General features: G+C 38.1%; 1 pseudogene; it reads right to left on the bottom strand.

Annotated features, from left to right (window-relative positions):
• Window positions 1-7,319: 7,319 nt before the first annotated feature.
• Window positions 7,320-14,357, bottom strand: part of LOC126069847 (BCL-6 corepressor-like) — an 82,687-nt pseudogene continuing 75,649 nt past the window's right edge.

A 14,357-nucleotide genomic window follows, 5' to 3' on the forward strand; every position in this document is an offset into this window, starting at 1 on the left:
AGAGATGATAGAAAAGCTTAATATCATCAGTCAGAACAAGGCCAGGGGCTGACCATGGAACAGACCATCAATTGCTCATGTGCAAGTTCAAGTTGAAACTGAAGAACATCAGAGCAAGTCCACAAAAGCCAAAATATGACCTTTAGTATACCCCACCTGAATTTAGAGACCATCTGAAGAATAGATTTGACTCATTGAACACTAGTGACCGAAGACCAGACGAGTTGTGGAATGACATCAAGGACATCATCCATGAAGAAAGCAAGAGGTCACTGAAAAGACAGGAAAGAAAGAAAAGACCAAGATGGATGTCAGAGGAGACTCTGAAACTTGCTCTTAAGCATCAAGCAGCTAAAGCAAAAGGAAGAATTGATGAAGTAAAAGAACCAAACAGAAGATTTCAAAGGGCGGCTCGAGAAGATAAAGTATTATAATGACATGTGCAAAGAGCTGGAGGTGGAAAACCAGAAGGGAAGAATATGCTCGGCGTTTCTCAAGCAGAAAGAACCGAAGAAAAAATTCAAGCCTCGAGTTGCAATAGGAAAGGATTCCATGGGGAAAATATTAAACGATGCAGGAAGCATCAAGAGAAGATGGAATACACAGAGTATTATACCAAAAAGAATTAGTCGATATTCAACCATTTCAAGAGGTGGCATATGATCAGGAGCTGATGGTACTGAAGGAAGAAGACCAAGCTGCTCTGAAGGCACTGGCGAAAAACAAGGCTTCAGGAATTGATGGAATATCACTTGAGATGTTTCAACAAACAGATGCAGCACTGGAGGTGCTCATTCATCTATGCCAAAAAATATGGAAAACAGCTTCCTGGCCAACTGACTGGAAGAGATCCATATTTATGCCTATTCCCAAGAAAGGTGATCCAACTGAATGTGGAAATTATAGAAAATATCACTAATATCACATGCAAGCAAAATTTTCCTGAAGATCATTCAAAAGTGGCTGCAGCAGTATGTTGACAGAGAACTGCCAGAAATTCAGGCCAGTTTCAGAAAAGGACGTGGAACCAGGGATATCATTGCTGATGTCAGATGGATCCTGGCTGGAAGCAGAGAATACCAGAAGGATGTTTTCTGTGTTTTATTGACTATACAAAGGCATTCGACTGTGTGAATCATAACAAACTATGGATAACACTGTGAAGAATGGGAATCCCAGAACACTTAATTGTGCTCTTGAGGAAGCTTTACATAGATCAAGAGGCAGTTGTTAGGACAGAACGAGGAGACCTTGATTGATTTCAAGTCAGAAAAGGTGTGCTTCAGGGTTGTATTCTTTCACCATACCTATTTAATCTGTATGCTGAACAAATAATCCGAGAAGCTGGACTATTTGAAGACTAATGGGGCATCAGGATTGGAGGAAGACTCATTAACAACCTTTGTTATGCAGATGACACAACCTTGCTTGCTGAAAGTGAAGAGGACTTGAAGCACTTACTAATGAAGATCAAAGACCACAGCCTTCAGTATGGATTGCACCTCAACGTAAAGAAAACAAAAATCCTCACAACTGGACCAATGAGCAATATCATGATAAATGGAGAAAAGATTGAAGTCGTCAAGGATTTCATTTTACTTGGATCCACAATCAAGAGCCATGGAAGCAGCAGTCAAGAAATCAAAAGACTCATTGCACTGGGCAAATCTGCTGCAAATGACCTCTTCAAAGTGTTGAAGAGCAGAGATGTCACCCTGAAGACTAAGGTGCTCCTGACCCAAGCCATGGTATTTTCAATCACATAATATGCATGTAAAAGCTGGACAATGAATAAGGAAGACTGAGGAAGAGTTGACGTCTTTGAATTGTGGTGTTGGCGAAGAATATTGAATATACCATGGACTGCCAAAAGAACGAACAAATCTGTCTTGCAAAATGTGCGGCCAGAATGCTCCTTAGAGGCAAGGATGGTGAGACTGCATCTTACATACTTTGGACATGCTATCAGGAGGGATCAGTCCCTGGAGAAGGACATCATGCTTGGCAGAGTACAGGGTCAGCAGAAAAGAGGAAGACCCTCAAGGAGGTGGGTTGACACAGCGGCTGCAACGATGATCTCAAGCATAACAATGATTGTAAGGATGGCACAGGACCGGGCAGTGTTTCATGCTGTTATGCATAGGGTTGCTATGAGCCAGAACAGACTTGACAGCACCTAACAACAATTAGTAAAAGCCCCCTCCCTCTTACCTTCTCTCCCACCTCTCATAATCATCAAAGAATTTTTCTTCTCTATTTAAACTATTTCTCGAGTTCTTATAATAGTGGTCTTATACTATATTTCACTCAGCATAATGCCTTCCAGATTCCTCCATGTTATGAAATGTTTCACAGATTCATCACTGTTCTTAATGATGCGTGGTATTCCATTGTGTGAATATATCATAATTTATTTAACCATTCATCTGTTGATGGGCACTTTGGTTGCTTCCATCCTTTTGCTATTGTAAACAGTGCTGCAATGAACATGGGTGTGCATGTATCTGTTCGTGTAAAGGCTCTTATTTCTCTAGGGTATATTCCAAGAAGTGGGATTCCTGGACTATATGGTAATTCTAGCTTTTTAAGGCAGCAGCAAATTGATTTCCCAAGTGGTTGTACCATTTTACATTCCCACCAGCAGTATATAAGTGTTCCAGTCTCTCGACAACCTGTCCAACATTTATTATTTTGTGTTTTTTTGATTAATGCCAGCCTTGTTGGAATTACATGGAATCTCATTGTACTTCTGATTTGCATTTCTCTTATGGCTAACCTTTGTGAGCATTTCCTCATTTATCTGATAGCTACCTGAATGCCTTCTTTAGTGAAGGTCTGTTCATCTTTTGCTCATTTTTTAATTGGGTTATTTGTCTTTTTGTACTTGAGTTTTTGTAGTATCATGTAGATTTTAGAGATCAGTCATTGATGGGAAATGTCATAGTTAAAAAGTTTTTCCCAGTCTAAAAGTAGTCTTCTTAGTCTCTTGGTGAAGTCTTTGGATGAGCGTAGGTGTTTGATTTTTAGGAGCTGTTATCTACTTTTTCTTCTGCCTTGTTAGTAATGTATTCTATACGGTTTATGCCATGTATTGGGGCTCTTAACATTGTCCCTATTTTTTCTTCCATGATCTTTATCGTTTTAGATTTTATATTTAGGTCTTTGATCCATTCTGAGTTCTTTTTTGTGCATGGTGTAAGATATGCGTCTTGATTCATTTTTTTGCAGATGGATACCCAGTTATGCCAGCACCATTTGTTAAAAAGACTGTCTTTTCCCCCATTTAACTGTTTTTGGGCCTTTGTCAAATATCAACTGCTCATATGTGGATGGATTTATGCCTGGATTCTCAATTTTGTTTCATTGGTCTCGTATCTGTTGTTTTACCAGGCCAGGCTATTTTGACTACAAGGGCAATATAATAGGTTCTAAAATCAGGGAGGTGAGGCCTCCCACTTTACTTATCCGGGGCTTCATTCCCTTCCACATGAAGTTGGTGATTTGTTTCTCCATCTCATTAAAAAATGCCATTGGAATTTGGATCAGAATTGCACTAAATCTGTAGGTTGCTTTTGGTAGAAGTAGACATTTTTACAATCTTAAGTCTTCCTATCCATGAGCAAGGTATGTTTTTCCACGTATGTAGGTCTCTTCTGGTTTCTTGCAGAAGTGTTTTGTAGCTTTCTTTGTATAAGTCTTTTACCTCTCTGGTAAGATTTATTTCTAAGTACTTTATCTTCTTGGGAGCTACTGTAAATGGTATTGATTTGGTGATGTCCTCTTCAATGTTCTTTTTGTTGGTATAGAGGAATCCAACTGATTTTTGTATATCTTGTATCCTGATACCCTGCTGAACTCTTCTATTAGTTTAATAGTTTTCTTGAGGATTCCTTAGGGTTTTCTGTGAATAAGACAATGTCATCTTCAAATAGAGATACTTTTACATCTTCCTTTCCAATATGGATGCACTTTATTTCTTTATCTAGCCTAACGGCTCTGGCTAGGACCTCCAGCACAATGTTGAGTAAGAGTGGTGATAAAGGGCATCTTTGTCTGGTTCCCGATTTTAAGGAGAATGCTTTCACACTCTCTTCATTTAGGATGATGTTGGCTGTTGGCTTTGTATAAATGTCCTTTATTATGCTGAGGAATTTTCCTTCTATTCCTAATTTGCTGAGAGTTTTTATCATGAATGGGTGTTGAATTTTGTCAAATACCTTTTCTGTATCAATTGATAAAATCATGTGATTCTTGTCTTTTGTTTTATTTATATATGATGGATTACATTAATTGTTTTTCTAATGTTGAACCATCCCTGCATACCTGGTATGAATCCCACTTGGTCATGGTGAATTATTTTTTGATGTGTTGTTAAATTGTATTAGCTAGAGTTTTGTTGAGGATTTTTGCATCTAAGTTCAGGAGGGATAAAGGTCTGTATTGTTCTTTTTGTGTGGTGACTTTACCTGGTTTTGGTATCAGGGATATAGTGGTTTCATAGAATTAATTTGGGAGTACTCCGTTCTTTTCTATTATCTGAAATACCTTTAGTAGTAGTGGTATTAACTCTTCTCTGAAAGTTTGGTAGAACTCTGCCGGGAAGCTGTCAGGGCCAGGGCTTTTTTTGTTGTTGTTGGGAGTGTTTTAATTACCTTTCAATCTCTTCTTTTGTTATGGGCCTATTTAGTTGGTCTACCTCTGTTTGTGTTAGTTTAGGTAGGCAGTGTTTTTCTAGGAATTCATCCAAATCTACGTTTTCAAATTTGTTAGAGTACAATTCTTCATAGTAATCAGATATGATTCTTTTAATTTCAGTCGGATCTGCTGTAATGTCATCCATTTCATTTCCTATTCGGGTTATTTGCTTCCTCTCCTGTTTTTCTTTTTTCGGTTTGGCCAATGGTTTATCAACTTGGTTGATTTTTTTCAAAGAACCAGCTTTTGGTTTTGTTAATTCTTTGAATTGTTTTTCAGTTTTCTATTTCATTTAGTTCTACTCTAATTTTTATTATTTGTTTTCTTCTGGTGTCTGACAGTTTCTTTTGTTGCTCTCTTCCTATTTGTTCAAGTTGTAGGGATAATTCTTTGACTTTGGCCCTTTCTTCTTTTTGTATGTGTGTATTTACTGATATAAATTGACCTCTGAGCACTGCTTTCATTGTATCCCAAAAGTTCTGATAGAAAGTGTTTTCATTCTTGTTGGATGCTATGAATTTCTTTATTCTATCCTTCATGTATTCTATAATCCAGTCTTTTTTGAGCAGCATATTGTTCATTTTCCAAGTGTTTGATTTCTTTTCTCTGCTCTTTCTGTCATTGATTTTTACTTTTGTGGCCTTATGGTCAGAGAAGGTGCTCTGTGATATTTTGATGTTTTGGATTCTGCTAAGGTTTGCTTTGTGACTTTATATGTGGTCTATTCTAGAGGACGTTCCATGTGCACTAGAAAAGAAAGTATACTTGGTTGCTATTGGGTGGAGTGTTCTGTATATGTCTATGAGGTCAAGTTGGTTGATTATGGCATTTAGATCTTCCGTGTCTTTGTTGAGCTTTCTTTCTGGATGTCCTGTCTTTCACCGAAAGTGTTGTTGGTCTCCTACTGTTATTGTGGAGGTCTCTATCTCACTTTTCAATGCTGATTGAGTTTGTCTTATGTATCTTGCAGCCCTTTCATTGGGTGCATAAATATTTAATATGGTAATATCCTCCTGGTGTATTGTCTGTTTAATCATTATATAGTGTCCTTCCTTATCCTTTGTGGTAGATTTAACTTTAAAGTCTATTATGTCAGAAATTAATACTGCCACTCCTGCTCTTTTTTGATTGTTGTTTGCTTGATATGTATTTTTTTCCCTCCACGAGTGTTTGTTTGTTTGTGTTTCTACATCTAAAGTGTGTCTCTTGTAAGAAGCGTATAGCTGGATCGTGTTTTTTAATGCAATTTGCCATTCCCTGTCTCTTTATTGGTGCATTTAGTCCATTTACATTCAGTGTAATTATGGATAGGTAAGAATTTAATACTATCATTTTGGTATCTTTTTTGTGTGTGTGTGTGTTGTTCACAGTTTCTTTTTCTCACTTAATTTTTTGTGCTGTGTAGATTATCTTTATATATTGTCTTTTCCTCATATCCATCGTTGTTGGTTTTTCTCTGCTAGGTCTCTATTTTTTTTGTGTATTTTATTTTGATAAGTAGGATAGTTTGTCTCCTTTGTGGTCACCTTATTATTTACTACCATATTTCTAAATTTAAACCTAACTTTTATTTCTTCATATTGCCTTGAGTTCCTCTCTTTATTGTTTTAGTGTTGTCTTCTTTTACATAATAACGTCACTGTTTCCCTGTTTTGAGCGTTTTTTTAATCTTGATTTATTTTTGTGATTATCCTGTCTGGGTTGACATCCGATTGCTCTGCCCAGTGTTCTAGTCTTGGGCTGATACCAGATATTATTGATTTTCTAACCAAAGAACTCCCGTTAGTATTTCTTGTAGTTTTGGTTTGGTTTTCATGAATTCCCTAAACTTCTGTTTACCTGGAAATGTCCTAATTTCACCTTCATATTTGAGAGACAGTTTTGTTCAATCTATGATTCTTGGCTGGCAATTTTTTTCCTTCAATTTTTTTCTGTAAGTCATCCCATTCCCTCCTTGCCTGCATAGTTTCTGCCGAGTAGTCCAAGTTTATTCTTATTGACTCTCCTTTGTAGGTGACTTATTGTTTATCGCTAGCTGCTCTTAAAATCCTCTTTATGTTTGGTTTTGGCAAGTTTGATTAAAATATGTCTTGGTGACTTTCTTTTAAAATTTACTTCATGAGGTGTTTGATGAGCATCTTGGATAGATATCTTCTCATCTTTCACGATATCAGGGAAGTTTTCTGCCAACAAATCTTCAACAATTCTCCATTTTCTGTTGTGCTTCCCTGTTGTGAAACCCTAGTCACTCGTAGCGTATTTCTCTTGATAGAGTCCCACGTGACTCTTAAGCTTCTTTTTTAAAAAAATTATTTTATCTGATTTTTCTTCAAATGTGTTGGTGACCAGTGCTGTATCTTCAAGTTCACCAATTCTGCCTTCCAATTCCTCAATTCTACTCCTCTGACTTTCTATGGAGTTGTCTAATTCTGTAATTTTATTGTTAATTGTTCAAATTTCTGATTGCTCTCTATCAATTTTTCTAGCTTATTAAATTTTTCATCATGTTCCTGAATAACCTTTTTAATTTATTCACCTGCTTTATCTGTGTGTTCCTTGGCTTGTTCTGCGTATTGCCTGATTTCCTTCCTGATATCTTGAAGGGTTCTGTATATTAATCTTTTGTATCCTGTCTCAAATACATCACTGTAGGCCTCATCCTCATCCTGATGCTCTGATCCTGGGGATTTTGCCAAAATATCATATACATTTTTACTATCTGGTTCTAATGGTAAGAAAAAAAGCAAAATTTCAGGTATCATGAAATAAGGGTCTCAAAGTAAAAAAGGGATCCTTTTCCAGTCAAGCCCAGTTTACAGTACTGATCATCTTCCTGTCCTCTCTCACACCAGAGAGAAATGTGCCGTAGCTTATTCACTACCTATTCAGCTGAAAACGTTTTGCTCACCACACACAGAGCTGCCATAGAACTTCCAAGAGTCTTCTGAGTCATCACAATACTGTAGGCCATTTAAATAATCTGGAGAGAGAGAGAAAGATAAGACCTGCTGATATGGACAATATGCTGGCAGTCTTAGGAGGCATTTTTCCTATAAAAGCAGAACAGGTTGGCATGCCACTTCCTGTCTCCCCCACAAAGTTCCTTTTTTGCACACCAATCCAGTTTCTGGCAAAAGTTGCTAGTCTTCCCAGGGACAGATACCATAACACTCTAGCCCACCAAAACAAAACATAAATTGGTAAGCTAAAACTTTCTGCACTTTGATATGCAAAAATAAAAGCTAAAATGGCAGTAAGTAAATGTAACTTTGGGTTACATTAACTATAACTTACTTACTGTAACTTAAGTTAGTGACATTCTTTGGCTCTAAGTGTATGATAAGTAATTTAAGTGCAGGCACGTTACACTCATGAAACTCTTATGCTTTTTGCTTCTGTTTTATAGGTCCTTTAATAACTAGGGAAACTGCTGGTGTAGTGTTTAAGAACTATGGCTGCTAACTAAAAGGTGAGCAGTTTGCATGCACCAGAGGCTCGTTGGAAACTCTATAGGGCATTTCTACTCTGTTCTATAGGACTGCTATGAGTTGGAATTGACTTGACAGCAAAAGGTTTTTAAAGGGTTTAATGACTACAGCTTTAGTAATGGGTTATCCAGTGACTGAACACCAAGAACTATCCAAATAACTTCATGTATAAAAGGCTTAGGACTTTCATCCAGACTCTCAATGTAAAAATATGAGCCATAGCTAAGATGAAAATGCATTTTCAGGAAGTGCAAATAATTTTAGGAAATCTCCTAAAGCATTAGTGTGAATAAACCAAAACCCGTTGTCACTGAGTTGATTCCAACTCATAGGGATCCTATAGGACAGAGTAGAACTACTCCATAGGATTTCCAAGGATTGACTGGTGAATTTACACTGCTGACCTTTTGGTTAGCAGTTGACCTCTTAACCACTGTGCCACCAGGGCTCCATTAGTGTGAACAGATCAAAGCAAATGTGTAATCAATGACTATTCCTGAAAATAATTAGCTTCATTAGACGAATGATTTACCACACAAAAGATTAAACACATTATTGCTGTCCTAAACTCTTTAAAACTCAAGTTTTTAAACTTCTGCTTAGTAAAATCCAAATCTAAATAATTACCACCTAATTTTTTAAAAATAAACAGCACTTCTTGAACTTTGTGATTCATGATTCTTGACATGATCTACCTCTCAGAAACCTTTCCATAAGTTTGCTGTGAGTCATTTTCATGATGGTTCCACCTGAGTATAGAGCTAGAGAGGGTTCAGCAACATAGGAAAGGAGCAGCTGGACAATTTCCAAGTGATCATCCTCAATTGCATTATGGAGAGGCCTGGGGAGAGACACACAGTGAGGACTGAGCTTGTGCACATGATGTTTGTTTCTGGAGTCCTGGTGGTGCAGTGGTTAAACAGTTGGCTCCTAATCAAAAGGTCAGCAGTTTGAACCCACCGGCTGCTCTGTGGGAAGAAGACCTGGTGATCTGCTCCTGTAAAGGTTACATCCTAAAAACGTTATGGGGCAGTTCTCCTGTGTCACATGGAGTCACTGTGGGCTTTTTTTTTTGGAACTCCATTTTTAAAAGAAACTAAGTACAAAGATAAATGATTAGGGAAGGCTCAACTAAAATCCTGATCCCAGGATTTTATACAGATCAATGATCAACCCACTGGACCAGAAGCTGAAGAATGGTAAGGAGAGAGGAAATGCGATCAGGAGCTGGTCTAGAATCAGTGAGTGTCTGCGGTATGTTCTCAGGAGAGTAAAAAGCCCTCCCATCTATGTCCACTGGGAGATGAAACACTGTCTGCAGCCCCATCCTGAGATAATGTTATTTGACACTAGAGAGAAAAGGAAATTAGGCTGAAAACCAGAAGACACATCATAAACTTTTAACCAAAACCCACTGCGTAGAGTCAATTCTGACTCATAGTGACCCCATAATGTTTCCAAGACTATAAATCTCTATGGAAGCAGACTGCCATGTCTTTCTCCTGTGGAGCTGCTGGTGACTTTGAACCGTCAGCCTTTCAGTCAGCAGTCAATTGCTTTAACCACTGTGCAACTTCAGTTCCTTATAAATGTTTAAAGTTATACTGGACTTGCCAAAAAGTTCTCTTTAATTCAATTCCAGAGAATTTTGCCATCCGTGTACTATCATGTCCCTCTAATCTTTCTTCCAGAGTTTCGTGTACACCCTGAGAACCACAGCGTATCCCAGGCTGAAGCCAGACCCACCACTGACCTTGTTACATCCTGGGTGCTGAAATTGACGTCAGCACCATATTTAAGGAGGTGTCCCATGATGTTGAGCCAGCCTCTTGCACAAGCTCCACGTAGGCAAAGTAACCTTTGCAACTTCGGTGATTCATGTCGCAAATCCTGTTCTACAGGCAGTACACAAGACCACATCCGGTGGAAGGGGTAAGGAGGACTGCCATCAGATTGCTGCCAAATATACCTTGTAACAGTGACCTCTCTGTAGCTTGGTAGTGCCTGCTTTCAAAGATACACCCCTTATGCCCAGGCAGAAAGAACGTGTCTGGGCTGGGTAGTGGGGCAGGTGTATGTGTAAAGGCTTGGTGCTGGGGCAAATGTAGTCTGGGACTGTGCTTGAAGCCTGGCTCTGCCACTGCCCAGCTGTCTGGATTTGGACAAACTATCCTTCAGAAATTACCCTTACACTTCTGCAAACCTCCATTTCCCCCTCTGTAAAAATGAGAAAAATAACAGAGCTTACAGAAGACTGTCAAGAGACTGCAATTAGCTAATCCTAAAAACATCCTATGCCCAGTGCCTGCAGTAGTGACCACAGAGGGATTCTGGCTACAGATATCTCAAATGGCCCATTAGTAAGTATGAAAGCATTCTAACTCAATCCTAATTCAATAGGTGGTAGTGACAACAACACAAGTTTATATAAAATATGGATGATCTGATATTAGTGGTAGTTCGTGTGCTGCTATGATGTTGGAAGCTATACCAGCAGTATTTTAAATACAAGCAAGGTCACCCATGATGGACAGGTTTCAGTGGAGTTTACAGACTAACACAGACCTGGAGATCTACTTCCAAAAGTCAGTCAATAAAAATGGATTACAATTTACCACTGTCTGATAAAGTGCTGAAAGATGAGGCCTCTAGGTTGGCAGGTACTCACAATACACATTGGCTTCAACAATGAACCAAGCATTGTAAAGATGGCACAATACTGAGCAAAGTTTCATTCTGTTGTAGATTGGGTCGCCATGAGTCAGTTCTGACTCAACCTCAAGTAACAATAAAAAATGACTATCAATTCATGAGAGATTATGAGCTAGAGATCATGCTTCAACTTAGTCAGTGATGCCCAAAGGTGAGCCAAGTTCTTACGTCACTCTTATAGAAACCCCAGGAATCTGACTGTGGGTAACAATGCTCCTGTTTTATATGCAGTAGAGTTAAAGAGAAGTTTATGTGTACTATTTAAAATGTTTCACATAGGGGGCGAAGCCAAGATGGTGGACTAGGCAGACGTTACCTCGGAGCCCTCTTACAACAAAGACACAGAAAAACAAGTGAATCGATCACATACATAACAATCTACGAACCCTGAACAACAAACACAGATTTAGAGACGGAGAATGAACTAATACGGGGAAGCAGCGATTATTTTCAGAGCCTGGAGCCAGCTTACCACTCAGGTACGGCACAAGCACAGAGAGCTGCTCCACCCCCTGAACTAACCCCAGGAGGGGGACCAGCCGGTTCCGCGGGTGGTGTGGGACGCAGCCGGTAGGAGAAGTCCCCGGGAGGCAGTGACTGGTCTTGGAACGGGGAGAGCAGCGTCACCAGGGAACCATCCTGCCGGGATTTGGACTGGATGCAGGCGGCTTCATTAACATCCTAATAGCCTGAGCCAGAGGGAGAACTCTGATAGGGATCTGACTGCATTTTTTTTTTTAGCGGATTTTCTGGAAAAACTAGTTTCCCAGTGATGACTCAGAGACAACAATCCATATCAAACCACTTAAAGAAGCAGACCATGACAGCTTCTACAACCCCCCAAACAAAAGAATCAAAATCTTTCCCAAATGAAGATACAATCTTGGAATTATCAGATACAGAATATAAAAAACTAATTTACAGAATGCTTCAAGACATCACAAATGAAATAAGACAAACTGCAGAAAAAGCCAAGGAACACACTGATAAAACTGTTGAGGAACTCAAAAAGATTATTCAAGAACATAGTGGAAAAATTAATATGTTGCAAGAATCCATAGAGAGACAGCATGTAGAAATCCAAAAGATTAACAATAAAGTTACAGAATTAGACAACGCAATAGGAAGTCAGAGGAGCAGACTCGAGCAATTAGAATGCAGACTGGGACATCTGGAGGACCAGGGAATCAACACCAACATAGCTGAAAAAAAATCAGATAAAAGAATTTAAAAAAATGAAGAAACCCTAAGAATCATGTGGGACTCTATCAAGAAGGATAACCTGCGAGTGATTGGAGTCCCAGAACAGGGAGGGGGGACAGAAAACACAGAGAAAATAGTTGAAGAACTCCTGACACAAAATTTCACTGACATCATGAAAGACGAAAAGATATCTATCCAAATGCTCATTGAACCCCATTTAAGATTGATCCAAAAAGAAAAACACCAAGACATATTATCATCAAACTCACCAAAACCAAAGATAAACAGAAAATTTTAAAAGCAGCCAGGGAGAAAAGAAAGGTTTCCTTCAAGGGAGAATCGATAAGAATAAGTTCAGACTACTCAGCAGAAACCATGCAGGCAAGAAGGGAATGGGACGACATATACAGAACACTGAAGGAGAAAAACTGGCAGCCAAGGATCATATATCCAGCAAAACTCTCTCTGAAATATGAAGGTGAAATTAAGATATTTACAGATAAACACAAGTTTAGAGAATTTGCAAAAACCAAACCAAAGCTGCAAGAAATACTAAAGGATATCGTTTGGTCAGAGAACCAATAATATCAGATATCAGCACAACACAAGGTCACAAAACAGAACGTCCTGATATCAACTCAAATAGGGAAATCACAAAAACAAACAAATTAAGATTAATTAAAAAAAAATACACATAACAGGGAATCATGGAAGTCAATAGGTAAAAGATCACAATAATCAAAAAGAGGGACTAAATACAGAAGCATTGAGCCACATGGAGAGTGATACAAGGCGATATAGAACAATACAAGTTAGGTTTTTACTGAGAAAAATAGGGGTAAATAATAAGGTAACCACAAAAAGGTATAACAACTCTATAATTCAAGATAAAAGCCAAGAAAAACGTAACGACTCAACTAACATAAAGTCAAACACTATGAAAATGAGGATCTCACAATTTACTAAGAAAAACGCCTCAGCACAAAAAAGTATGTGGAAAAATGAAATTGTCAACAACACACATAAAAAGGCATCAAAATGACAGCACTAAAAACTTATTTATCTATAATTACCCTGAATGTAAATGGACTAAATGCACCAATAAAGAGACAGAGAGTCACAGACTGGATAAAGAAACACGATACATCTATATGCTGCCTGCAAGAGACACACCTTAGACTTAGAGACACAAACAAACTAAAACTCAAAGGATGGAAAAAAATATATCAAGCAAACAATAAGCAAAAAAGAAGAGGAGTAGCAATATTAATTTCTGACAAAATAGACTTTAGACTTAAATCCACCACAAAGGATAAAGAAGGACACTATATAATGATAAAAGGGACAATTGATCAGGAAGACATAACCATATTAAATATTTATGCACCCAGTGACAGGACTGCAAGATACATAAATCAAATTTTAACAGAATTGAAAAGTGACATAGATACCTCCACAATTACAGTAGGAGACTTCAACACACCACTTTCGGAGAAGGACAGGATATCCAGTAAGAAGCTCAACAGAGACACGGAAAACCTACTTAAGACAATCAACCAACTTGACCTCATTGACTTATACAGAACTCTCCACCCAACTGCTGCAAAATATATATTTTTTTCTAGCGCACATGGAACATTCTCTAGAATAGACCACATATTAGGTCATAAAACAAACCTTTGCAGAATCCAAAACATCGAAATATTACAAAGCATCTTCTCAGACCACAAGGCAATAAAACTAGAGATCAATAACAGAAAAACTAGGGAAAAGAAATCAAATACTTGGAAAATGAACAATACCCTCCTGAAAAAAGACTGGGTTATAGAAGACATCAAGGAGGGAATAAGGAAATTCTTAGAAAGCAACGAGAATGAAAATACTTCCTATCAAAACCTCTGGGACACAGCAAAAGCAGTGCTCAGAGGCCAATTTATATCGATAAATGCACACATACAAAAAGAAGAAAGAGCCAAAATCAGAGAACTGTCCCTACAACTTGAACAAATAGAAACTGAGCAACAAAAGAATCCATCAGGCACCAGAAGAAAACAAACAATAAAAATTAGAGCTGAACTAAATGAGTTAGAGAACAGAAAATCAATTGAAAGAATTAACAAAGCCAAAAGCTGGTTCTTTGAAAAAATTAACAAAATTGATAAACCATTGGCTAGACTGACTAAAGAAATACAGGGAAGGAAACAAATAACCTGAATAAGAAACAAGAAGGACCACATCACAACAGAACCAAATGAAATT

Source organism: Elephas maximus, chromosome Y (genome assembly GCF_024166365.1).
Source record: "Elephas maximus indicus isolate mEleMax1 chromosome Y, mEleMax1 primary haplotype, whole genome shotgun sequence".
Taxonomy (NCBI): domain Eukaryota; kingdom Metazoa; phylum Chordata; class Mammalia; order Proboscidea; family Elephantidae; genus Elephas; species Elephas maximus.